The 26,185-nt window shown below is 32.8% G+C and overlaps 1 long non-coding RNA gene across 1 annotated transcript; it reads left to right on the top strand.

Moving 5' to 3' along the window:
* Positions 1 to 1,275: 1,275 nt before the first annotated feature.
* Positions 1,276 to 8,441, top strand: LOC116422771. Its single transcript, XR_004233303.1, has 3 exons — positions 1,276 to 1,397; positions 8,031 to 8,092; positions 8,247 to 8,441. It is a non-coding gene; the product is annotated as an uncharacterized LOC116422771 (long non-coding RNA).
* Positions 8,442 to 26,185: the final 17,744 nt, after the last annotated feature.

Raw genomic sequence — 26,185 nt, 5'->3', positions numbered from 1 at the left:
CTGCTTCATCTAAACGCTTCTCATTTATCTCCTTAACTTCTAATTATTAGCTTCTGCTTTATGCCTTTTTCATAGATGGAACCAATGTTCTGTTATCTACATAATGCCTTGTACAAAATATCTAGAACTGAGTGAGCTCATTTCAATTTACATCATGCATATGCACTATGGCACATTATTTTCTTGATTCTGAGACTCTACTATTTATTATCTATGTGATCTTGAACAAGTCATTTGGTGTCTCATAGCTTCCTTATCATTCAGATAGTGATCAGCATGCATCAGTTACCTATTATCCAAGATTGTTGTTAAGATCATATGACATCATATATGAAGAAGTGCTTTATAATCACAAACATCCTTATAAATATGAGTTAAGTATTAATAGCCCAATGAAATTTCATTGTCAGTATTTTCTTTTGTTCATCTTGGGATTATAAAATAGAACAAAATTATGTGTTTATAGCATAAGGGAAGTTTTTTTTTCCTTTTAATGTCCTTCTAATGGAATGCAAAGTACAACTACAATTGATTTATATGGCTATAGACGTAATACTTTCTAAATGTGCTTGTGCCTTTGAAGATACCACTAGAACAGGAGGTCAACAAATAACCTATTTACACTGTCAAAAAATGAAACAAATAAGTTAATATTTGATGAACTCTGAATTAATCAAAGTACTCTGGAGACAGTATTGAAGACCCTACCGCATTAAATTCATGAAGGATGTAAAGGTCAAGGCAGCCAAAATAATAAATGGATTAAATGAATTAATTTGAGAATATTTGCAAGATAGTTACTACTTAAGGCAATTCAAAAATAATGAGTATGTGAGAAATATAATATATGATGTCTTTCTCTTTTACGTGGAAAAACTGATCACAGTTAGGGCTTAATTCCTTCACCTTGAATAGAGGGAGTATAGAAGCAACTCTAGCTTTACGTTATATATATTATATAATGTAATCTTAGATATGGTTTGCTCCTTAGGGAATGTTTGCAGTGAAAGTGCTATGATAAATACTGACAGAGTAATATGGCAGAATGGAAAACATGCTGGATTTGAAATCCTAGGATATCAAATTGATTTCTACCTGTACTATTTGTTGTCTAGATGATCTGATGCAAATCTCTGTTTTCTTTTAGGGCCTCAGTTTACTCAGTTTTCAAATAAGGAAGAAAAATGGATTAATTTTAAAGTTCTTTTCAGTTATAATAATATTATCTCATAATTCTATTCTGTTGCTGTTCTATTGGACAGTTTCTTCATTTACAGTATATGTTGTAGGAGTAAGGTTGGGATGTTTATGTGTGTATAATGTGTATGTTTGGAATAAAAGGATGGGTACCTAGAAGGAAAACAAATATTACTTGCCTGTAAAAAATCTTCTTCTTGGTAGGTAAATATATTTGGAATATTGTTGTTTATTCCTGTGAAACTTTTCATGACTCCAGACACCATAACATGCCAATACTGTTTGTGGTTTGTTTTGTTCTTGGCAAACATATTGGAATGTTTTGTCAGAGGTTAAGTGACATGCTCATAGTCACACAGCTAGTAAGTATTCCAGGTTGGATTTGAACTCATGTCTTAATATCTCTAGGCCCAGGGCCTATATGTCTCAAAGTTGGGCTACCAAATTAGAAACTATATAATTGGAGGTTGAGTTTTCAGAAGATTTAAAGTTGTATTGTATTTTGTATTCTACTTTTGACAAACTCTGTGATACCTAACATATTATCTAATGTTTCTGAAATCTGCATTTTTCCTTTTAAAATGGGGGTGACATGACAAATTTGGAAGTATGCTTAGAAGAGCTATATATCTTTGATCTATACCAGATTGCTTGCTGTCTTGGCGAAGGAAAGAGAAAAATTTGGAACAGAGTTTTTTTTTTTAATATTTTTTATTATAGCTTTTTATTTACAAGATATATGCATGGGTAATTTTTCAGCATTGACAACTGCAAATTCTTTTGTTCCAACTTTCCCCCCTTTCCCCCTACCTCTTTCCCCAGATGACAGGTTGACCAATACATGTTAAATATGTTAAAGTATAAGTTAAATATAATATATGTATACATGTCCAAATAGTTATTTTGCTGTACAAAAATAATTGGACTTTGAAATAATGTACAATTAATTAGCCTGTAAAGGAAATAAAAAATGCAGGTGGACAAAAATAGAGGGATTGGGAATTCTATGTATTTGTTTATAGTCACCTCCCAGTGTTCTTTCCCTGGGTGTAGCTGGTTCAATTCATTACTGCTCCACTGGAACTGATTTGGTTCATCTCATTGTTGAAGAGGGCCATCAGAATTTATCATTATATAGCATTGTTGTTGAAGTATATAATGATCTCCTGGTCCTGCTCATTTCACTCAGCATCAGTTCATGTAAGTCTCTCCAGGCCTTTCTGAAATCATCCTGCTGGTCATTTCTTACAGAACAATAATATTCCATAATATTCATATACCACAATTTATTCAGCCATTCTTCAATTGATGGGCATCCACTCAGTTTCCAGTTTCTGACCACTACAAAAAGGGCTGCCACAAACATTCTTGCACATACTGGTCCCTTTCCCTTCTTTAAAATCTCTTTGGGATATAAACCCAGTAATAACACTGCTGGATCAAAGGGTATGCACAGTTTGATAACTTTTTGAGCACAGTGGAACAGAGTTTTACAAAAACAAATGCTGAAAACTATCTTTACATGTATTTGGAAAAATAAAATACTATTAAAAGTAAAATGAAAATAAAATTAGGGATGATAATATTTGTTCCATATACTTAAAATGGATTTTGGGGGCATCAAATACGATAAAAGGGCATAACCTGAAAGTGTTATCACTATATAATATAAAATGAATCTGTAATATTTCATTTAATATAGACATAGATAAACACATGTATATATTTATTAATTGTATCCCCAGTGCTTAGCACAGTGCCTGGAATGTTGTATGTACTTAATAAATACTTATTTGATTGAATCAAATAATTTTCTTCGTTCCTCCTTTTCCCCTCTCCTCATCTTGCCTTTTCTTCTTTTCCCTTCCCTCCTATAGAAGAACCATGAGTAGACTGAAGCACAGTGATAGACTACATTTTAAATTTCAATTTTATTTGAGTTAAGTTAGAATCCAGCTTGTTTCTTCTTCTTTTTTTTGTATTTTACTACCTTCTAGCTTTTATATATCTCTATTTTCTTTCAGTAAATTTTGATCCCAAAACTTGAAACTGAACCCAGTTTGGTTGTTTCACAAACAGGTGGAAGGATTAAGGTGTCATGGATAAAGCAACTTATGTCCATCTAAGTCCACTTTAAAAAAATATTTTCAATAGCTGCAAAGGATTTAGGTATTTATTCCTAGGAGGAAAACAGGTTTAATTATGAGAGAATAGATTTGGAAGCATGAGGGTATAATAAGAGAGAGAAAGAAATATAGTGTCACCTGTCAGATTGGCTAAGATGACAGGAAAAAATAATGATGATTGTTGGAGGGGATGCGGGAAAACTGGCACATTGATGCATTGTTGGTGGAGTTGTGAATGAATCCAACTATTCTGGAGAGTAGTTTGGAACCATGCTCAAAAAATTATCAAACTGTGCATACCCTTTGATCCAGCAGTGTTACAACTGGGCTTATATCCCAAAGAGATCATAAAGAAGGGAAAGGGACCTGTATGTGCATGATTGTTTGTGGCAGCCCTTTTTGTAGTGGCTAGAAACTGGAAACTGAGTGGATGCCCATCAGTTGGAGAATGGCTGAATAAATTGCGGTATATGAATATTATGGAATATTATTGTTCTGTAAGAAATGACCAACAGGATGATTTCAGAAAGGCCTGGAGAGACTTACACAAACTGATGCTGAGTGAAATGAGCAGGACCAGGAGATCATTATATACTTCAACCACAATACTATATGATGACCAGTTCTGATGGACCTGGCCATCCTCAGCAAGGAGATCAACCAAATCATTTTCAATGGAGCAGTAATGAGCTGAACCAGCTACACCCAGAGAAAGAACTCTGGGAGATGATTAAAAACCATTACATTGAATTCCCAATCCCTATATTCATGCCCACCTGCATTTTTGATTTCCTTCACAAGCTAATTGTACAATATTTCAGAGTCTGATTCTTTTTGTACAGCAAAATAACAGTTTGGTCATGTATACTTATTGTGTATCTAATTTATATATTAATATATTTAACATCTAATGGTCATCTTGCCATCTGGGGGAGGAGGTGGGGGGTAAGAGGTGAAAAATTGGAACAAGAGGTTTGGCAATTGTTAATGCTGTAAAGTTACCCATACATATAACCTGTAAATAAAAAGCTATTAAATAAATATATATATATATATACATATATATATATATATATATATATATTATACTGCAAAAAAAAAAAAAGAAATATAGCATCATTCAAGTTTAGGTGAAAGTTGTTGGTTTTGTAGCAGTTTGGGGTTTTTTTCTAGTATATATGGGGAATCAGTGGAGGATTATGCTTATAGGTTTGCCTTGAAAAAATAGAAATGAGAGCAAAAAAATTATAATTTTTAATAAAAATTTAAATAATCTTATTTTTCCCCAACCATATAGTATATGCTTCTCCAGATATTATAGTAATTGGCACCATTACTGAAATAATCAATATAAAGTTATTATGAAAATATTCCCAAGTTCCATTTTCTTGAGTGTTTATTGTCCAGAAATGTGAAGTTGATAAATTGAACTAACAACTAAGTTAAGGATGACTATTAGTGGGAGTTATCAAAAGACTCGTTTCACAATTCCAGCAACAACACACTAGTGTCCCAGTTTTTCCACATCCCTTCCAACTTTAATAATTTTCTTTTCCTGTCATTTTAGCCAATCTCAGAGGTGTGAGGTGGTACCTCAGAGTTGTTTTAATTTACATTTCTCTAATCAATAATGATTTAGTGCATTTTTCATATAACTATACATGGTTTTAATTTTATCATCAGTTCATAACCTTTGACCATTTATCAATTGGGGAATAACTTGTATCCTTATAAATTTGAAACAGTTCTTTATATATTTTAGAAATGGGACATTTATCAGAAATACTGTTGGTAAAGATTTTTTTTCCACCTTTGAACTTCCCTTTTAATCTTGTTTCTGTTGCTTTTATTTGTGCAAAAACTTTTAAATTTAATGTAATCAAATTTGTCCATTTGCCTTTCCTAATGTTCTCTAGTTCTTCTTTGATCATAAATTCCTCCATTCTCCAAAGAACTTATAGGTAAATTATTTCTTCTTCTGCTAATTTGTTTATGATATCATCCTGTATGCCTAAATCATGTCTCCATTTTGGCTTTATTTTGATATATGGATTTTTTCTTAGGGAGTTCATTGGTGACTTATTCAACTTCTTTTTCTAAAATGGGACAATTTATGTATTTTATTTCCCCTTCTGTTAATCTGAGAAGTTTATATATTTGTAAGTATTCATTCATTTTGGTTAGGTTGTCAGACTTATTGCCATCGTGTTGGGCAAAATATAAAGTATTTTTTTTTTGATCCAATGATAATGACTTCCTGGATGTTTCCAGAACAAGACTTTCAGTATTTTTTCCCCCAGGGTCAAGACCTCCCATCGTCCTGATCTATACCTGACCACTAGAACCACATGGTTCCTGATGTGATACTAGGTATAGTGACTATGCATCATCTTCCATAACTTAAATCACTTATTTCAACCTAATTCACCTGTAGGTCATGGCATCATCTCCTTGATGTCATGGTTTTTTTCACAAAGGCCAAAAAAACACAACAACACCCCTCCCCCTACTCACCACTATTAAATATATTCCTCTTTGAAATAAAATAACTTCTTAACTTGTCTCCTTCCTATATTTCCATTTTATTTTATTCCCAATTTAACATAGATATGTAATTCCCTTCCAACTCACCTCATTTCTGTTCTACACACAATATACTCCATTTTCTGACTGTAGGCATTTATATAGGCTATTCCCCCTACTTAAAGTTCTCTTTCCTTTCATCTCTACATTTGAGTTTCTTTCAAGTTCCAGTTAATTTCTAATTTAGCTTCTAGAAAGAATTAGTTTTACTTGTAAGATCCTTCCTCCTTTTATTACATGCATATCTGGTTTTCACAGGGTGCTTTATATGGTGTATCCTTCATTAGATCATGAGCTTCTTGAGAGCAGAAACTATATTTTGCCTCTGATTTTTTGTAACCCTACACTAGCATAGTGCCTGATACATAATAAGTACTTAATACATGCTTGTTGATTGACTGTTTTTATTCTTTCAATTTGCATTATTGTAATCATTCTACATTTTGTTTTCCTTCTGCATAGTTTGTTCTACCTCAATTCATGTGTATTCCCATGTTTCTCTGAAATCTTTATATTAGTTAATTCTTATAATGCAGTGATAATTTTATTACTTTCATGTGCTACTTTTTTTTGTTATCCTCTAAGTGATGAATATTTAATTTGTTTCCTTTTCTTAGCTACACAAAAAAAATTGCTATTTTACTTTTAGTGTAGGTAGAATTTTTCATTCTTTATCTGATCTACTTAGAGTATATGGGCAGCAGTGGGAAATTTGGATTAAAAATTATGGTCATTCAAATCATTCTCAAAGAATCTTGTTAAGTGGTCCTAGGATTAGAGAAATTAGATTTAAGGGCTATGAAATCATATATTTTCTCTCTTTAAAGGACGTATGTCCTATTAATTATGAAAACTGGGTTATGATGGGCCAACACCCTTATTTTAAAATAGAATAATTTTGAAAATGAATTGTTCTCAGGACTTGGATATGAAATATTGTTGAAAGCAATCTACCTCTCTGTATTTCTCATTAAATCAATTCATACACACTGTGCTATAGATAAACATGCTTACCCCACTATTTCCCAAATGCAGGTTAATATCTCCTGGCACATTGCCTTTTATATGAGCTTGGTCCATATACATACAAAGCAACCCTTTTCTCCCCAATTTTTCATTTAATCCCTCTCTTCCTCTAAGCCTTAATGCATATGTCATTGCTTGCCAGAAACCCAGGTATAATTTCCTCATATATTACGTTTATTTCCTCTTTCAAATAACCTTATATATGCTTATTTGTGAATATATTGTTTTCTTAGTAAATTCCTATCTCTATGATCTCAAAATTATCTTTTACTTTAATTTTTTGTATCCTTAGTGCCTAGCACAGTGTCTTATAGTTGATACCTGCTTAAGGAAGGATTTTTAAAAACTAAAATGAATGAAAATAAAACTGTTCTGGATCCATGTAGTAAATTAATGGGATATGTGAAAGTGTCACATAATGGGGTCTTTTTTATATTTTAGCAGATACCTTTGACATGATCCCCATCCCAAGATCACTCCTCTTCTTATTCCTCTGCTTTCTTATAATTAGGAGACACCTTGTTTTCTAGACGAGCAAACTGTTCCCTGAGATTGGCATAATAACAATACTTTGTGCTTAGTCTCAAGATGAACTCTGCTTCAGCCAAATCACAGTATTATCTCAAATCAAGGCCAAGTGGTCCTGGAGCTTGAATTCTTATACCTATCTACCTACCTACTTACATCTGAAGGAACTATGTTCAGATTATAAAACTCCATTATGGAAGACTTTTTGTCAGTAGGCAAAGTTGTGTCACTATTGCTATTAATCTCACTACTGTCTTATTTACACCTTATATATCTCAATGCTTAGTTCTTTGTCTAGTCACAACCATATGTATCAGGGTTGAATCTCCCTGCCTTTGGTTTTATTGGTCTTTAGGGAGACTCTGGGGACAAGTATCTAATTTTCTTTTTCCAATGAAATAAAGAAAAAAAAAATTGTTTATAGCTTCTTTGAATTCTATGGCTTTATTTTATTTTATTTTTCAGAGCTGGCAGCTGATATAAAATCTTTCCTATTACCTCTTTGACTATTTGGTCAAAGTTAACAGTTCATGCAATAATCTCTGTGGCTTTTTGGTCATTTGCTTTCAGGCTCTGACACCTCTTTGGAAAGTTATGCAAAGCATATATGTCAATATACTACTCAGCATACAGTAAGTACTTTATAAACAATAGGTGTGTTTTAAGAAAAATATTCACTAATGCTATATCAAGATTTCCTTAAAGCTATATGACATAAAAGATGTTTGGGGTAGGGGAAGGAGAGAATTGGTGATGAGATTTTTATTTTCCTTTTTTTTTTTGCAGGAATATTTAAGACCCTCTTGGGGAAGTGATTGAAAATAAAACCTTTTAGGTAAACACATCTGTTTCTGAAAAGCATAATTTAAGCAGAAGATTTAAAATTCAAGTTATTTCCTAGCAAACATCTCATTCTGTGATTTAGGTGTATATAAAGCTGTGAGCATATAATAAATTCATATTCTGATGATTTGATTTAGAGATGCATTTAGTTACTGAGATAAATTCTGAAGATTTATTTAAAATATTTGAATAAATTAGTGGAGTTCTGTTTTGAGAATCATAGTTTTTTCTTTGGAAGTTGTTGATTTGTATCTGTTATATTAGTTTAAAGAGGTTGATAACTAAAGCTTTAGATGTATTATATTATTTGAAAAGTAGTATTTGTTTCTAGTGTGTGTATGTATATGTGTATCATATATCTACATCTATACATACATATGCTTTCAGTTGTTTCAATCATATCTGACACTTTGGGATTTTCTTGGCAAATAAATTGAAATGAGTTGCTGTTTTTTTTTTCCTAGTCATTTTATATATGAGGAAACTGAGGCCAACAAAGTGGCCTCAACAAAGAGGCCAAAATAAATTGGGAGATATTTTCAATTATCTCCCAAATAAAATTAAGAATAAATTGTAGCAAATTTAATATTCAGCAAAACAAAATATTTGATATATTCCACAATAGTTCAAAAGACAATGTTAAGCACTTTGAATATGAAACAGTACCTATCTTCAAGGAGATTACATTCTGTTAGAGGTAGGGATTACAAACAAGTTCACAGATAGCTAATTTTTTTTTTAAATTCAAAGAGGAAAAAGCACTAAGACATTGAGGAAATGGAGCCATTCATAGAAAGGTTTACAGAGAAAATGATAACTAAGGAGAAATTTTAAGAAAAATGAAGATTCAAAGATTTGGCATTGAGAAAAAAGTGAATTCTAGGTAAGAGGATTAAATTGTCATAATGCATTGAAGTACAATTTTGGAATTACAATTGGTATAAAGACAACTCTGAGATACCACTACACACTTGTCAAATTGGCTAAGATGACAGAAAAAGATAATGTAGAATATTGGAGGGGATGTGGGAAAACTGGGACACTAATACATTGTTGGTGTAATTGTGAATACATCCAGCCATTCTGGAGAATAATTTGAAACTATGCTCAAAAAGTTATCAAACTGTGCAGACCTTTGATCCAGCAGTGTTACTACTGGGCTTATATCCCAAAAATATAGCTTTTTATTTACAAGATATATGCATGGGTAATTTTTCAGCACTGACAATTGCAAGAGCTTTTGTTACAATTTTTCCCCTCCTTCCCCCCACCTCTTCCCCCTGATGGAAGGTTGACCAATACATGTTAAATATATTAAAGTATAAATTAAATACAGTATATGTATACATGTCCGTATAAGTTATTTTGCTATGTAGTGGTTCATAGTCATCTCCCAGAGTTATCAAATTGTGCATACCCTTTGATCCAACAGTGTTACTATGGACTTATATCCCAAAGAGATTTTAAAGAAGGGAAAGGGACCTACCTGTGTGTGCAAGAATGTTTGTGGCAGCTTTTTTTGTAGTGGCTAGAAACTGGAAACTGAGATGACTATGAACTACTACATAGAATTCCCAATCCCTCTATTTTTGTCCACCTGCATTTTTGATTTCCTTCACAGGCTAATTGTACACTATTTCAAAGTCCGATTCTTTTTGTACAGCAAAATAACTATATGGAAGGGATAGGGGAAGGAAGGGGAAAAATTGGAACAAAAGGTCTTACAATCGTCAATGCTGAAAAATTATCCATGCAAATATCTTGTAAATAAAAAGTTATAATGAAAATAAATAAAATAAATAATAATAATAATAAAAAGGTGACTTTTTTTCTAGTTTCTTATTTTGGGAAATAAACAACAACAACAACAACAACAACCATAAAAAAGTAACAACATTTTTTTTCCCTCAGTCATATACAACTATTCATAACTCTTTTGGAAGTTTTCTTGGCAAATTTGTAGGAGTAGTCTGGTCATTTTTTTTCTCCAGTTCATTTTACAGATTAGTAAACTAAGTCAAACAAGGTTAAGTGATTTGCCTAGGTATGAGTTCAGGAAGAAAAATCTTCCTGACTCCAGACCCAGCACTGTATCCTTTGTACTACATAGATTCTTTAAGAAAAAAAAAAAAAAAAAAAGCAACAACTTTTTAATCCGGACCATTTATTTAGTCATTATTATGAGAAACCTTGATTCTTTCTCTTATCAAGGCCCTATCCACTATAATTCCTAATTGAGTCAGAGTCAATAAACATTAATCATGTACCTACTATGTGACAGATATTCTGTGCTGTTATGCACTGTTACTACTATGTACTTTATGAATACAAAAAAAGAAATAGGATAATCTCTGCTCTCAAAGAGCTAGTAATCTAATGAGGGAAAATCAAAAGAAGCTAAAAAGGGGTGGACTGCAAAAGTATAATGAATTCCTTTAGCAGGAGTTGAAAATGATTTGAAGAGGTAATTATGAAGATGAATTCATTTTGGTACAATGATGTGTTTATTGGGATCATAAAAATCAGGGAATCAGCCAGGTAGGAAATAATAAGATGAACTCTCTAGATCATATCGACAAGATTTTCTCTACCAATATCTCCCTGCCAGTTACTTTGTCCCCTTCTATTGAAACTCCCTTTTTTGACTTCCCCAATAGAATATAATCTTGAAGGAAGGGACTGTCTTCCAGATATTATTTGAATTCTCATTGGTTAATACAGTACCTGCCACACAAAAGCATATATAAAAGCTTATTGATTTTGTTTAATCTGAGACAAAAACTAATCTTTTACTTTTGAATTCCCAGTGTCTGGGGGTGAAGATGTCATTTTTCTCCCAACTATTATATGTTTTAGAGTGTGAAATTTCCAAGATTCTCACTAAATTTTTATGAAAACATATTGATCCAAAACAAAAGATAAAGCTGGGAGATGAATTTATTGTCTTCTTCTCACTTCATCTACATACTTCCTTAAATTTATAAATAATAAGCAGCTTTTAGGTTCTGCAAATGCAACTGCAACATAAAAAAGAATTATGTCGTCTAGGAGCTAACAATCTAATAGAAGTAGAAAAAGGTACGTGACAATGTGCATTAAGATATATTAAGTAGACAGGATAATGAGTACATCAAGAGGCAGTTTGGCAGGATGACAGAGAAGGTGGTTGCTATAGGGATAGTCTTGTATTCAGAAAAGTGACAACATAAGCCCTGCCTCTAGACAGAAGTAACAGAAAGGGGAGAAGGGAAGAAAGGAAGGAGGGGAGGACAGAGTAGGAGAGCTGGAATAAAATCTACTGAACACTTAGAACTAAATTCCATATGGGAGCTAAGTATAAGTATTTTAAAAGAGGAAGGGAAGTCAATATTATTTGAGAATAAATCATTTATATTATAAGGAATAATGATAATATATGCTATCATTACACACATACACATAGATAAATAGATAGATAAATAAACATTATAAGAAATAACCCACAGATATCATGAGTTAAGAAATCATACAGTAAGAGTCAGAGGAAGGAAAGTAATGGTCTTTTGTAACTCACAAGGAATTTTGAGGCAATTTGCCAAACTGGTACTTATAATAGAGCAGACTTCTGTTTTTCTAAGGCTTGTAGCCAGCACCTGATGAAAAAAAAAATGTCTAAATACTTGTGACATATATGGTGACCATCAGATACTTGGTGATTTGCATAGGAAGAAACAATAATGCCAAAAGGGATCTAGATAGTATTGTTAAAGATTCTTAACATTTGGACAAGAAACTGAATACTTTAGCTGAACATTTTTCAACAATTACATTATCAAATAAAAGGAATTTCAATGAAAACTGCATTCTTGTGAAGTAAATAGTAAGTTAAAATATATTGAAGAGTAGGATTTGGATTTATGAGAAATTATATGATATATAAGAATGATGACTGGCAATGAAACAGACCCATCAAAGGCTGATAGAAATACCTTTGATTTGCAAATATAAAGTCTAAAGGATTTTAACTTAAATGTCATGGGGAAGAAAACATATCCTTTATATGTAACAGGCTAAATAACATAAAAAGTAGCTAAAATATAAAAATATACCAAATCTTTTGAGATCACTCTCCCAGTCTCAGAAACTCAATGGCTGGAATGGTCACATGGGTTATTACTACTATTCCCAGTATTCCAGGAGTAAACATGAAACACTGATTTTTTGGGGGGATACTTACTGAGTCCTTTCTCTACATGCTTTCCACAAAAGACATCCAATAACTTGGATTAGCTTTTAGAAAAAAAATCAATATTTTATAAAATATAATTGTTGTTCAGTCATTTCAGTCATGTCTTTCTCTTTATGACCCCATTTGGAGTTTTCTTGGCAAAGATACAAGCATAGTTAGTCATTTCCTTCTCCAGCTCAAATTACCCTAAGTGAGCAATTGAAACAAACAAGATTAAGTGACTTTCCCAAGATCAAATAACTATTGAATATCTGAAACTAGATTTGAGCTCAAAAAATAAGTCTTCCTGACTCTAGGGCAATATTCTATCCACTGTATTACCCAGCTAACTAAACATTACCTTTCCCCTTAAACTGAGAGTGTACAATCCCACCAATACTCATGATATCCATGGAGAGAGTAAGTTTTACAAAATGATAGGATATAGAAAATGTGGCAAATGTGAACTGACTAATTACTGATCATTGAAATTGTTCTTTTCATGAAAGAACATACCTACTGAAGTTTGCCTTAGCTAGATGTTTCTACTCAGTGGTTTAATAAATATTTCCTGGGATCTGTGCCTTTATTTTTTACTTTTTCCCCTATTAAAAAAAATATATCAAGCTTAGTGAAGAATAACTAAGCTGCACACTACCATGAATTACCTCCCTCAGACTTATCCCTCCAAATTGAAATAAACATTCTCTCATCAGATTCTCAATTTAAAATAAAACAGTGCACATCTTATGTATAAAAACATGTTTCATTATTGAACTTGATTGATTCATTATCGTTTTATTAAGAGGTGAGTAGTGTATCTTATTACTGGTCTCTTAGAATTGTCATTGGTCATTGTATTGATTAATGTTACTGAGTCTTTCTACATTTCTTTTTTCCCCAAGTTCTTACTATATAAACTCTTCTCTTGATTTTGCTCACTTTTTCTCTGCTTGATTTTGAAGAAGTCTTCATTTATCTTTGAAACTATTCTTTTAATGATATTTTTGTTTTATAACATTATATTATTTTTATGAATCATAATTTGTTGATCTATTCCATAAATGATGAGCATACAGCTATAAAAAGGGTGTTGATAAGTATGTATATGTGTATATTATGTATGCATGTGTGTGTATACATCTACACATACATACATATATAAATATTTGTTCATATGATTCATCTTCTTTGCTATCTTTGTGGAATAAGACTCAGTAACATTACTGAGTCAAAGTACAAAACAAATGTCAGTAACTTTTTTGAATGCAAGCCCTATCACTTCTCTTGAATAGCTTTACTAATTCATACATTCAACAGTATTAATATCCTTGTTTTCTTTTATTGACTCCAACAAATGCCATTTTCTTATTTGTAATATTTCCTAATCTGATGAGTATGAAGTATAATCTCAAAGTTCTTATGACTTACATTTCTCTGATTATTGGTGATTTAGAAAAATTTTGTATGGCTTTTGGTGGCTTAGATAATCTAACTTTCCAAAGGTTGTGTTCATATCATTTAATCAGTTTTCTATTGAAGACTTGCTCTTTTTCTTATGTGTTTAAATAAATTTCTTATGTATCTGGAATGTCAGATCTTTAGGAGCAAAACTTATTGCAATTCTTCTTTTTTTTTCTTTTTTAATTCTAACTAAATCAAATTAGTTGGTGCAAGATTTTAAAAGATTTATGTAGTCAACATTGTTCATTTTATCTTCTCTATTATTTGTTTAGTTATGAATTCTTCTCTCGTCCACATGTTATCAGAGGTATTTCCTTACTTGCTTCTCAATTTTATTTATGATAGGATATTTTATATTCAAGATATATGTACATTTGTAACTTTAATTTGTATGTGGTTTAAAACGTTCATTTAATCTCAATTCCTATTTGATTTTTTTCATTTATTAGTATTATTGGTGTTATTGTTATTGGCAATTGATGTGAATGTAAAGTCTGAGAGACAAAGTTTCTGGATGATTAATAATCAATTTATTAATGATACTAGCAAATAATAAATTGATGGTCACTGATTTTTGTTGGTAACCAAAGAAGAACCAATGAGATTATCAAATGCATAAATACCTTTGGAATATAAAGTGTCCCAAACAGGTGAAGTTCAGCCTTGATTGGTGAAGAATCAATGAGGTAGGAGGTGAACATATTAATGAGGAAGTGGATGAAAGATCTTCACCTCCTCCAGTGGAGAACTGGACTTGATCATGAGATTTAGTCTTCAGCATTATAAATAAAATAATGAATCCCCACCCAGATCATTTAACCTGAACAATGGGGTTTCAAAAAATATGAGTTTAAAGCTTTTTAGGATTTGGGATTCCATTAGATTAGATTCTCTTTGCACATTGATCCTAAATAAACTCCTGAGTTCATTGAGGAGAATGATCCTAGAGGGTTAAGATTCAAGGGATGGTCCAAGAATGAGAAAGAAAAAAGGGGAAAAAAATCCTGCTAATAATTAACCTGATATAAACTCTTCCCCTGATCTTTTTTTGGGGGGGAGGGTAGACGGGTTAGAAAGGCCCTGAATCTTTACTCCTCAAATCTTTGAGAACAATCTCACCCTCCTGTTCCTAGGGGAAACTCCCATGGGACCTCCACCTAAAATTCAATTGGAGATCATGGCTGGAGCATAATCACCACCCTTTATTGAATTGAAAATTAGCCCTTAATCTCTGTAGCCTGAAATCTCAGAAGGCTGATAAAAGATGACTCTAAATCCCAAATCTTTGCTAAAAATCCTAACAGGATTTGGCCCACTGAGAAATTGTTTCTTTTCAGTGTAATAAACTCATTTTTTTTGGCCACAAACCTCACCTGTATTCAGACTGCAAATTCTTTTGCAAAACCCTGAGACACCATACCAGCCTGGGGATCTCTCACCCTCATTTCTCACACCTCAACAAACCTATTAATAACTAGTTAATAATGATAGAGAAAATAATAATTTTTCTCATAATTCTTGTCAAATATTGTCATATTTTATTTTTGAATGTCTATGAGAACTCTGGTCAGATTTCTGGTACTCTTTCAACTTAGAAAGAAGTAAATAAGATTTGTTGCATACTTACTATGTGCCTGACATTACTTTAAGGACTTTATAAATGTTAACTTATTTATTTTATGCATGTGACAATTCTGGGAATTAGGTTTTATTATCACTAATTTTAAAGTTGAAGAAACTTAGAAGAAAATTTATTTGTCTAGAGTCACACAACAATAAGTATCTGAGCCTGGATTTGTTCTCATCTTGCAAGACTGATCTCATCTCAATGTTAATTGGTTGCAAGAATTCAACTTTTACATTTTGGGAACATGCCTTAGGGTAGGGGTACTCAAACTTTTTAAATAGGGGGCCAGTTCACTGTCCCTCAGACTGTTGGAGGGCCAAACTATAGCAAAAACAAAAACTTTGTTTTGTAGGCCTTTAAATAAAGAAACTTCATAGCCCTGGGTGAGGGGGATAAATGTCCTCAGCTACTGCATCTGGCCTGCGAGTTGTAGTTTGAGTACCCCTGCTTTAGGCAAAGACTAATATTTTTTGTGACAACACATTACATGCCTATATTGGGAAATATCTATATAAAAAACCCCATTACAACTTTAGATAATTTTTGTGATTTTCCTCCACTGAATAGAGTTATGTCACAGTTCCCTTTTAATGTCCTGACCCAGTTTCTCCATTGTCCTAATTAGTTACTCTGCCTCAGGTTATGACTTTTCCCTCTTAAATGTTTGATGAGATAAAGGTTTTATATCTTTAGGCTATAATTATTCCTTTTTAATGTTTGACAGGATAACGGTCTATACATTTTAGATACCATTAGAATATCAGTAATGTCTCCAGTACCTCCCTCCATTGTGTCATCCTAGGTGCCTCCCCCTATTAGGTTATCCCCATCCAGATACCTCCCCCATTATGTCATTGTCTTTTTTTTCCTATAAAAATCTTGCTGTCCCAATAATGAGGGCTGGATTCTTTGAGATGATAGTCTCATTCAGCCCTGGGACCAACCATGGATCCATTTGGTCCCAGTATACCTATACCGCTCCATTTAATAAATTAATTGTTCTCTAATCTCTGTCTTGTTCAGTTTCTCTAGCATTACAATAGCCCATGTATTATTGTGTGGGACAAGACCACCTGTTCAAATAAATTAAGGAGATTTCTCAAGACAAAAGAAGAAAGGAATTAATATGATCTCACAAAAAAAGGAGTCTCCCTCTCCACAAGAAGTTAGGCAAGGATAGGTGAGGCTCATTTAACAGACAAGAATTATCTAGGAGCCTGGATTAACACTCTCTATAGGCTGGATCTTTGCTCTGATTAGTCAGGATAAATGACCTCACATTCTAAGTCATAAATGAGGAAAAATTTTCAACCCAACAACATCTTTAGGGTTAGTAAATTACCTTATATTGGAGTTTCAGGGCCAAGGTGTCCCCAGCTTAGTCTCACAAGAAAAAAGGTCCCACTCCTTGTAAACCATGTGATTTCTAGAGAAAGAAACCTGGCCCTGGGGCATAGCTGACTTTCACTCAATTTTTAGAACACTGTCTCCATCTTGTGAGACAGCTTTCACAGTTCACTTCATTCATTATCCTTTTCAAATGTACTATTCTGTGGAATATTTCCAAGACAATGTTTTTTCTTTATATCTTTCTAGGCACACATCTAACTCTGTCTCTGGTGTATTTATTATTCTTTCTGCTAAGTTTCTTCACTCATATTCTTGTTTTCCTGAAACTGAATGTTTGTATACACAAGGTTCAATGAATGGCATTTCTGAACTCTAATAATCCCAGTGAATCTTTATTAAAATGTCCTAAAATAGTTGTGGAATGAACAAGGATAATTAAAAATATGAATATGGTCTAATATTACCTAAAATATTAAAATATCCCTTTAATTGAAGGTGAAATTCTAAAGATTTTATGTAAGGCAAGCACATTTTACCTTCTCATTTACTTTCATAAAATATAGATGAATATTTCTGTACTTTAATGTCATATAAAGCTGAATTGAAGAATCTTAGCATATTTGGCCTGAAAAAGAGAAGATGAGTCAAAAGTAATAACTATCTAGAAATAGATGGATCAATAATTTTGTTTTTACTCAGAATGTAGGGCTTAGAGAAATGTCAGATTTGACTAAATAAAAGAAAAAAATAATTGGAGCTTTCTTTACATGGAATGAGGTGCTATGGATGGTAGTAGGTTCAACTTCTGATATCTTCAATTGGAGTTTGGATAAACAGAAGGCCCATTCAGCATAGACTGGTGAATAGAGAATTCCTATTCAAAAGTGATAACACTTAATAAGCTACATTAGAATATGGACTTTTAAAGCATTAGATTGTTTGGTTTTTATTTCATTATTCTTGATGCACAACTCAGTGGCTACATTATCTGTTGAACTGAAATGAACTTTTTTTTCAATTTGGAAATCCTGGGAATTTATGAACTAAGTGCAGTTAAATTTCTCCTCCTCCCTCAAAAAATGACAAAAAAAGAGAGAAACTAATTTATGATAGTGGATTTTATGAGATTACATTGTAATAATAATCTAGATTTTTTTTTTAAGGATTAAATTGAATTGAACAGGCAAATCTGTTAGGTAGACAATTTATAAATGATTCACCCAATATTGTAGATTAAGATAAATCTCAGAAAAGGAAACTGAACTAAGATTCAAAGTAAACAAATGTCAAAATTGAGCCTAGAAATCTGACCTTGAAGTAGGATTCCTCTGACTATTTTTTCTACTCTAGTAAAGACAGCACAATGCCTAGCACATAGTGGGCTTTTAATAATTGTTTATTGAATAATTGACTACTATACCCACTCCTTTCTTAGAATAAAGCTTTGAATAAACATCTCAAGGATGCCTCTTGTAATTAACAGATTGTTAGGTATCATATTTTTATGTATTCTTTTCTGTACCATTTTCTATTTTGTAGAGGAATTAAATCCATTTATAACTAGTTTTATCGTTATTTTCTTCTAACATATTCTGGTATTGCATATATTTTTTTATCAACAGAGTATTAGATACTTTATATTTATATAATTATATTAATATTATTCTTTGCAAGTTCACAAATTAAATGTCATGAATGCCAGAAAGCATAATCAGGAAGACTCATCTTCAAATATGGCAGCAGGTATGTATCTATGTGACTGTGTGCAAGTCACTTGTTAATTTTTATAAAATGACCTGGAGAAAATTGCAATCCACTCTGGTATCTTTGCCAAGAAAATCCCAAATGGGATCAAAATTGATCAATATAACAACTCTTAAGCACACATAATCAAACATACAAACATTCCAAAATTCCTAAATTTCTATTATTCTTTCTACAAGTTTTCTCAATAGTTTTAGCCTTTCATATAACTCTTTTAAATAGAGTAAGAAGGACAAGTTAAGAACCTGTTATTCCCTCCTTTTTTACTCTTTTTATATATAATACACAGACCACAATAATTATTCTTCTATTTTCTCCCTCCCTGAAATTTATTTACTATATATATATATATATATTTAAATATGTCCTTTCTCAACCAGGTATATTTAGGACTTGCAATTTATAAATAAAACTGTTAGGATTCTTACAAGGTGCTAAATTAGTTGTCTAATTTTAGCATGGTGCTTAGCAGTTCTCTGGTTCACTAATGTGCTTAGTACTTGTTAGAGTTCACACCTTTGAGTTCACACCTCTAAAAGAGCATATAAAAGGACAAGTCCACTGGAAGCTCCAGGGAGATTCAGAGCCAGGATTCAGTCGGGAGATTCACAAGTCTAGGAGATTCACAAATCAGAAGGATAAGCCCACTAAAAAGGACAAGCCTACTATAGAAGGAACCCACTCTAGGAGGCAAGACAGATTCATCCCATTTCCTACCTTTGTGCTGGGTGGAGGCTTTGGATTCAGAGAGAGCTAGAAGCTGAAGCTGGAAGAGACAAAAGACTAGCAGCAAGAGCTCTTGGAACCAAGGAGCGAGATAGGCCTCTAAGAAAGCTAACCAGGCTATTTTGAAGGAAACAATAAAGGCTTTGGACTTTAACTCCTGGCTGCATTTGAGGTGATTATTACTTTGAACTGAAAGGAAAGCTGCTCCCAGAGAACATTATATGTTATAGAGAAGAGAACATTACATAAACCAATCTTTTTTTTTTTTTTTTTTATATTAACTTTTTATTGACAGAATCCATACCAGGGTAATTTGTTTTTTACAACATTATCCCTTGCACTCACTTCTGTTCTGATTTTTCCCTCCCACCCTCCACCCCCTCCCCTAGATGGCAAGCAGTCCTATATATGTTGAATATGTCCTAGTATATCCTAGATACAATGTATGTGTGCAGATCCAAACAGTTTTCTTGTTGCACAGGGAGAATTGGATTCAGAAGGTAGAAATAACCCGGGAAGAAAAACAAAAATGCAAACAGTTTACATTCATTTCCCAGTATTTTTTCTCTGGGTGTAGCTGCTTCTGTCCATCATTGATCAATTGAAACTGAATTAGGTCTCTTTGTCAAAGAAATCCACTTTAGATTACATCTTCATACAGTATCATTGTTGACATATATAATGATCTCTTGGTTCTGCTCATTTCACTTAGCATCAGTTCATGTAATTCTCTCCAAACTTCTCTGTATTCATCTTGTTGTCATTTCTTACAGAACAATAATATTCCATAACATTCATATACCACAATTTACCCAACCATTCTCCAACTACTGGGCATCCACTCAGTTTCCAGCTTCTAGCCACTATAAACAGGGCTGCCACAAACATTTTGGCACATACTGGTCCCTTTCCCTTCTTTAGTATCTCTTTGGGGTATAAGCCCAGTAGAAACACTGCTGGATCAAAGGGTATGCACAGTTTGATAACTTTTTGGGCATGATTCCAGATTGCTCTCCAGAATGGCTGGATTGGTTCACAGCTCCACCAACAATGTATCAGTGTCCCAGTTTTCCCACATTCCCTCCAACACTCATCATTATTTTTTCCTGTCATCTTAGTCAATCTGACAGTTGTGTAGTGGTATTTCAGAGTTGTCTTCATTTGCATTTCTCTGATTAATAATGATTTGGAACACTTTCATATGAGTGGTAATGATTTCAATTTCATCATCTGAAAATTGTCTGTTCATATCCTTTGACCATTTATCAATTGGAGAATGGCTTGGTTTCTTATAAATTAGAGTCAGCTCTCTATATATTTTGGAAATGAGGCCTTTATCAGAACCTTTAACTGTGAAGATGTTTTCCCAGTTTGTTGCTTCCCTTCTAATCTTGTTTACATTAGTTTTGTTTGTACAGAAGCTTTTTAATTTGATGTAATCAAAATTTTCTATTTTGTGATCAATAATGGTCTCTAGTTTGTCTTTAGTCAAAAATTTCTTCCTCTTCCACAAGTCTGAGAGATAAACAATCCTGTGTTCCTCCAATTTGTTTAAAATCTCATTCTTTATGTCTAAATCATGGACCCATTTTGATCTTATCTTGGTATACGGTGTTAAGTGTGGGTCCATGCCTAATTTCTACCATACTAATTTCCAGTTATCCCAACAGTTTTTGTCAAATAATGAGTTCTTATCCCAAAAGTGAGGATCTTTGGGTTTCTCAAACACTAAATTGCTATATTGACTATTCTGTCTTATGAACCTAACCTGTTCCACTGATCAACTAATCTATTTCTTAGCCAATACCAAATGGTTTTGGTGACTGCTGCTTTAATATAGTTTTAGATCAGGTACAGCTAGGCCACCTTCATTTGATTTTTTTTTTCATTAATTCTTTTGAGATTCTTGACCTTTTATTATTCCATATGAATTTTGTTATTTTTTCTAGATCATTAAAATATTTTCTTGGAAGTCTGATTGGTATAGCACTAAATAAATAGATTAGTTTAGGGAGTATTGTCATCTTTATTATATTCGCTCGACCTATACAGGAGCACTTGATATTTTTCTAATTGTTTAAGTCTGACTTTATTTGTGTGGAAAGTTTTTTGTAATTTAGCTCATATAATTCCTGACTTTCCTTTGGTAGATAGATTCCCAAATATTTTATGCTGTCGACAGTTATTCTGAATGGAATTTCTCTTTGTATCTCTTGCTGTTGGATTTTGTTGGTTCATAAACCAATCTTGCTGCTTTTTCTACCTCACATGATGTATTTGTTATGTTTTCTAATGAACTCAAAGCCATTATTGCCTTCAAATACTCACCTATGAAAATTTAGAATTTGTTATTCCTATGTCCTTTATTAACTCACTGAGAGAATTATAGATAACTGTCTTTTTGCTGTTCATCTGCTTTATTTAACTTTTAAATTGGGAACTGCATTTGGTAGTCCAATCTTAGAGCTACACTAGGCTTTACCTTGCTTAAGTATATGGCTGAATTGTATATTAAGGGTTCTACTATTGCCCAAATACCTTTACATGTTTTAGTTCTGTTTCTGGGTTGATTAGAAAAGTTTAATTCTGTTATAAGCAGAAAAAATTTTGAGATTAAAAAAATAAACTTCTCTCTCCCAGAGATTATAATTGTTATATTATATTATTATTATTATTATTATATGTTAGGTACTATAAAAAGAACGCAGGATACAAACACAAGGAATTAGGACATAAGCTGCTCCCAATTTGCTTACATGTTAAGGGAAGAGGAGAAGGATATCAGAATAAAAGAGACATGGAGATGAAGAGTGTAGAATTTAAGGAACAGGGTACATGGTGTACATTGGCTGCAAAGTGTCAAATAAGGCTGTTTCTCAACAAGGTAAGGTAAAGATTCACTTATCAAAGGTTGGCATACCAACTAGAAAAAGTCTAAAATTCCAAATGGGATAGAGTTCTAGACGCAATACAGAGAAAATCCTCAACAAACAAGAAAACCTAAAATCTTATAATTCATAACCTCAAGAAAAAAATCAACAATGGGAACATCTATTTCTACTACTTCATATTACTATTTGTGCATGTGTGATATATTTACATATGTGATGACATATAATAAAAATAATTTGTAAATATGGAAGATATCCTTAATGAAAACATTAGAAGGGAAGAGACAAGATTTCAGATGTGACATTATCCAGTGGATAAAACGTTTTTCCATCATACAATTAATTGAAATATTTTAAGGAAATAGATTGACTATACTGAATAGTAAAACAAATATTTGATTTGATCAAATAGAACACTATCTCAAAGGCCTCTTCAAAAAACAAATCACTTTTGTTCATAGTTCAAAACAATATATGATACTTTGAAAAATATAAGACTAGATATACCAGGCAATATACTGTCAATACCAGGCAAGTTCCAAAACAGAGACTTGTCTGTGTACCAATAATAAGTCAATGTTTTGAAGAAGCACAACACAGAATTCAAGCTAAAGAGGGATGCCTTATAAACAGTGAATTCCTTTGATTGTCCATGTTTATAGATGATATTAAACTTAGTACATTTCCTCCTGAAACACTATAGAATCTCCCAAATAAATTCAATTAATAGACACTCAGAAAAGTTTAATTTAATAATACACACCAAAAACCCCAAGAACTTGACATATATTTATTGCTTAAACTGTATTATGTGAAAGAGCTACTTATAACTTGGGAACAGATAGCTAGACTTCTGGGGACATTAAAACACACCTCCCCTTGGTTCTTAGAGGAAGAGCAAATCTCTCCAGATAATTGGACATTAATAGGGCACCAGACCTCTGAATATTACAATGAAAAAGGTCCTTGTTCAATTTCCATCGAGGCATTCTATGTATACAATATAATACAGTTGGCCTTAAAAAATCCAATGTTATTAAAAAAAAAAAAAAAAAAAAAAAAAAAAAAAGAGTTCTAGGAATAGCCAGATAAGGAAGCCTGAGATAAAGGAGGAAGACAATGGACAGATTAATGACCATATCCCCACAGGGCATGGAGATATAAGTGAGGCTCAAGAGTGTGGTGACTTTCCACCCAATGAGGCAGCTTCAGCCCTGCCTAAGGAGCAGTTAATTGACTCTCCTCCATCAACTCTCTTCTCTCTTCTCTACTCTCTCTACTTCTCTCTACTCTCTCTCTACTCTCTCTACTCTCTCTCTACTTTTCTACTCTCTCCGGAGTAGAAGGAGGAGGAGTAGTGGGGGGGGAGGGGCAGAGAGAGCACCAGCACCTCCCCCCCCAGCATCCAATGACTATGACTCCTATGGATAAATTGCAAAAGGGACTAATTAAAGGCAAGGCGGAAGGGAGAGATGTAACTGAGCTCCAACCTTAACATTTTTCCTGTGATTCAACATTTTAACTCTTCAGGTCAAGAAAGTAGAAAATATGCTCCTTTTGATATAGAAATCCTCAAAGACGTGAAAAAGGTTTACACTCTTTATGGGGCTACATTAGCTTATGTTAAGATGTTATTATAGAATTTGGCTTTTGAAATCTTAATGGGGGTTAAGATTGACTGGAATGACTGGAAATCAAGAGCTAGGGTATGCCTAGAACCTGGACAAAACTTGTGGCTTTCTGAATATACTGAACTCTGTAGGATACAAGCCCAGCAAAATGGAAAACATCTTCACAGTTAAAGGTTCTGATAAAGGGCTCATTTCCAAAATGTATAGAGAACTGACTCTAATTTATAAGAAATCAAGCCATTCTCCAGTTGATAAATGGTCGAAGGATATGAACAGACAATTTTCAGATGATGAAATTGAAACTATTTTCACTCATATGAAAGTGTGTTCCAAATCACTATTTATCAGAGAAATGCAAATTAAGACAACTCTGAAATACCACTACACATCTGTCAGATTAGCTAAGATGACAGGAAAAAATAATGATGAATGTTGAAGGGGATGTGGGAAAACTGGGCACTAATGCATTGTTGGTGGAGTTGTGAATGAATCCAACCCTTCTGGAGAACAATCTGGAATTATGCCCAAAAAGTTATCAAACTGTGCATAGCCTTTGATTCAGCAGTGCTACTACTGGGCTTATACCCCATAGAGATACTAAAGAAGGGAAAGGGACCTGTATGTGCCAAAATGTTTGTGGCAACCCTGTTTGTAGTGGCTAGAAACTGGAAAATGAATGGATGTCCATCAATTGGAGAATGGTTGGGTAAATTGTGGTATATGAATGTTATGGAATATTATTGTTCTGTAAGAAATGACCAGCAGGATGAATACAGAGAGGCTTGGAGAGACTTACATGAACTGATGCTCAGTGAAATGAGCAGAACCAAGACATCATTTTACACTTCAACAACAATGCTGTATGAGGATGTATTCTGATGGAAGTGGATTTCTTTGACAAAGAGAAGATCTAATTCAGTTTCAAATGATCAATGTTGGGCAGAAGCAGCCACACCCAAGGAAAGAACATTGGAAAATGAATGTAAACTTTTTGCATTTTTGTTTTTCCTCCCAGGTTATTTTTACCTTCTGAATCCCATTCTTCCTGTGCAACAAGAGAACTGTTCAGTTCTGCACACCTATACTGTATCTAGGATATACTATGGCATATTTAACATGTATAGGACTGCCTGCCATCTAGGGGACGGGGTGAAGGGAGAGAGGGGAAAAGTAAGAACAGAAGTGAGTTCAAGGGATAATGTTGTTTAAAAAAGAAAAAAATTACCCAGGCATGGATTCTGTCAAAAAAAAAAAAAAAAAAAAAAAAAAAACGAACCAATGCAAGAAAAATATACAACACTGAAAAAGTAACTTGTGTAATATATTGAAGTATGACAATGCAAAACAAGAAATCACAAAAGAAGTAGTTCACCCAAAATTAAAATTGAGTAACAGCTATATACTGACAAATAGAATATCAAATCTAATTTCCATTTATGAAACAATTTGATTTATTCAATGAGAGACATGAACATAGATTTACTGAATGCACTTAGAAGGTTTGAATGATACTTAATTGGCAATATCTTTTTTTTTGTTTGTTTTAGCATTTAAATATAAAAAAGAATGTAAAGAAGAAAGGAAAGAAAGAGAAGGGGAAAAAAGGAAGAAAGAAGGAAGAAATGGAGGAAATGATGGAGGAAAATCTCAGAATTATAAAATTAAAAAAATGAAATGTATTTTAGAGACTATTTGGACCAGGAATTCCTTACTTAGGGTGTGAGCATAGATTTTACTATGTCTACAAACCAAAAAGGGAAAGAAAAGAAATTAATCTGCATATCAACATATTCAAATTCCTTTTTAATCATGCATTTATGCTATGAATTTAAAACAATTATTTGGAGAAAATGTCTAGACATACTCTTCTAGCATTCCAAAGTTGTCTGCTAGAGTAAAAAAAAAATATTAATCACTCAAGTTTATAACTATCTTCTTAACCAATAATTATTATGGCCCAGAGAAGTAAAATGTCTTGCTCTAGACCAATGTTGAAAACCTGGGTTTGAATCCCAATTTTACTAACTCCCTAGTCTTTATCATTAGATATGTTTAAGTAAAGAATAGATTAAAAACTTGGAAATGATGTTTTGATTAGGATTGCATAATTTATTTCTCCTTCCTTTCTTCTTTCTCTCCTTTTTCCTTACACTCTCCCTTCCTCCCTCCTTTCCTTCCTTTCTTACTTCTTTTCTTATTTCCTTTCCCCTTTATTTCTTCCT

This window comes from Sarcophilus harrisii, chromosome 1 (genome assembly GCF_902635505.1).
Source record: "Sarcophilus harrisii chromosome 1, mSarHar1.11, whole genome shotgun sequence".
NCBI classification, from domain to species: domain Eukaryota; kingdom Metazoa; phylum Chordata; class Mammalia; order Dasyuromorphia; family Dasyuridae; genus Sarcophilus; species Sarcophilus harrisii.
Note: the sequence above shows the minus strand (reverse complement) of the source record. Positions and strands in the feature narration are given on the sequence as shown.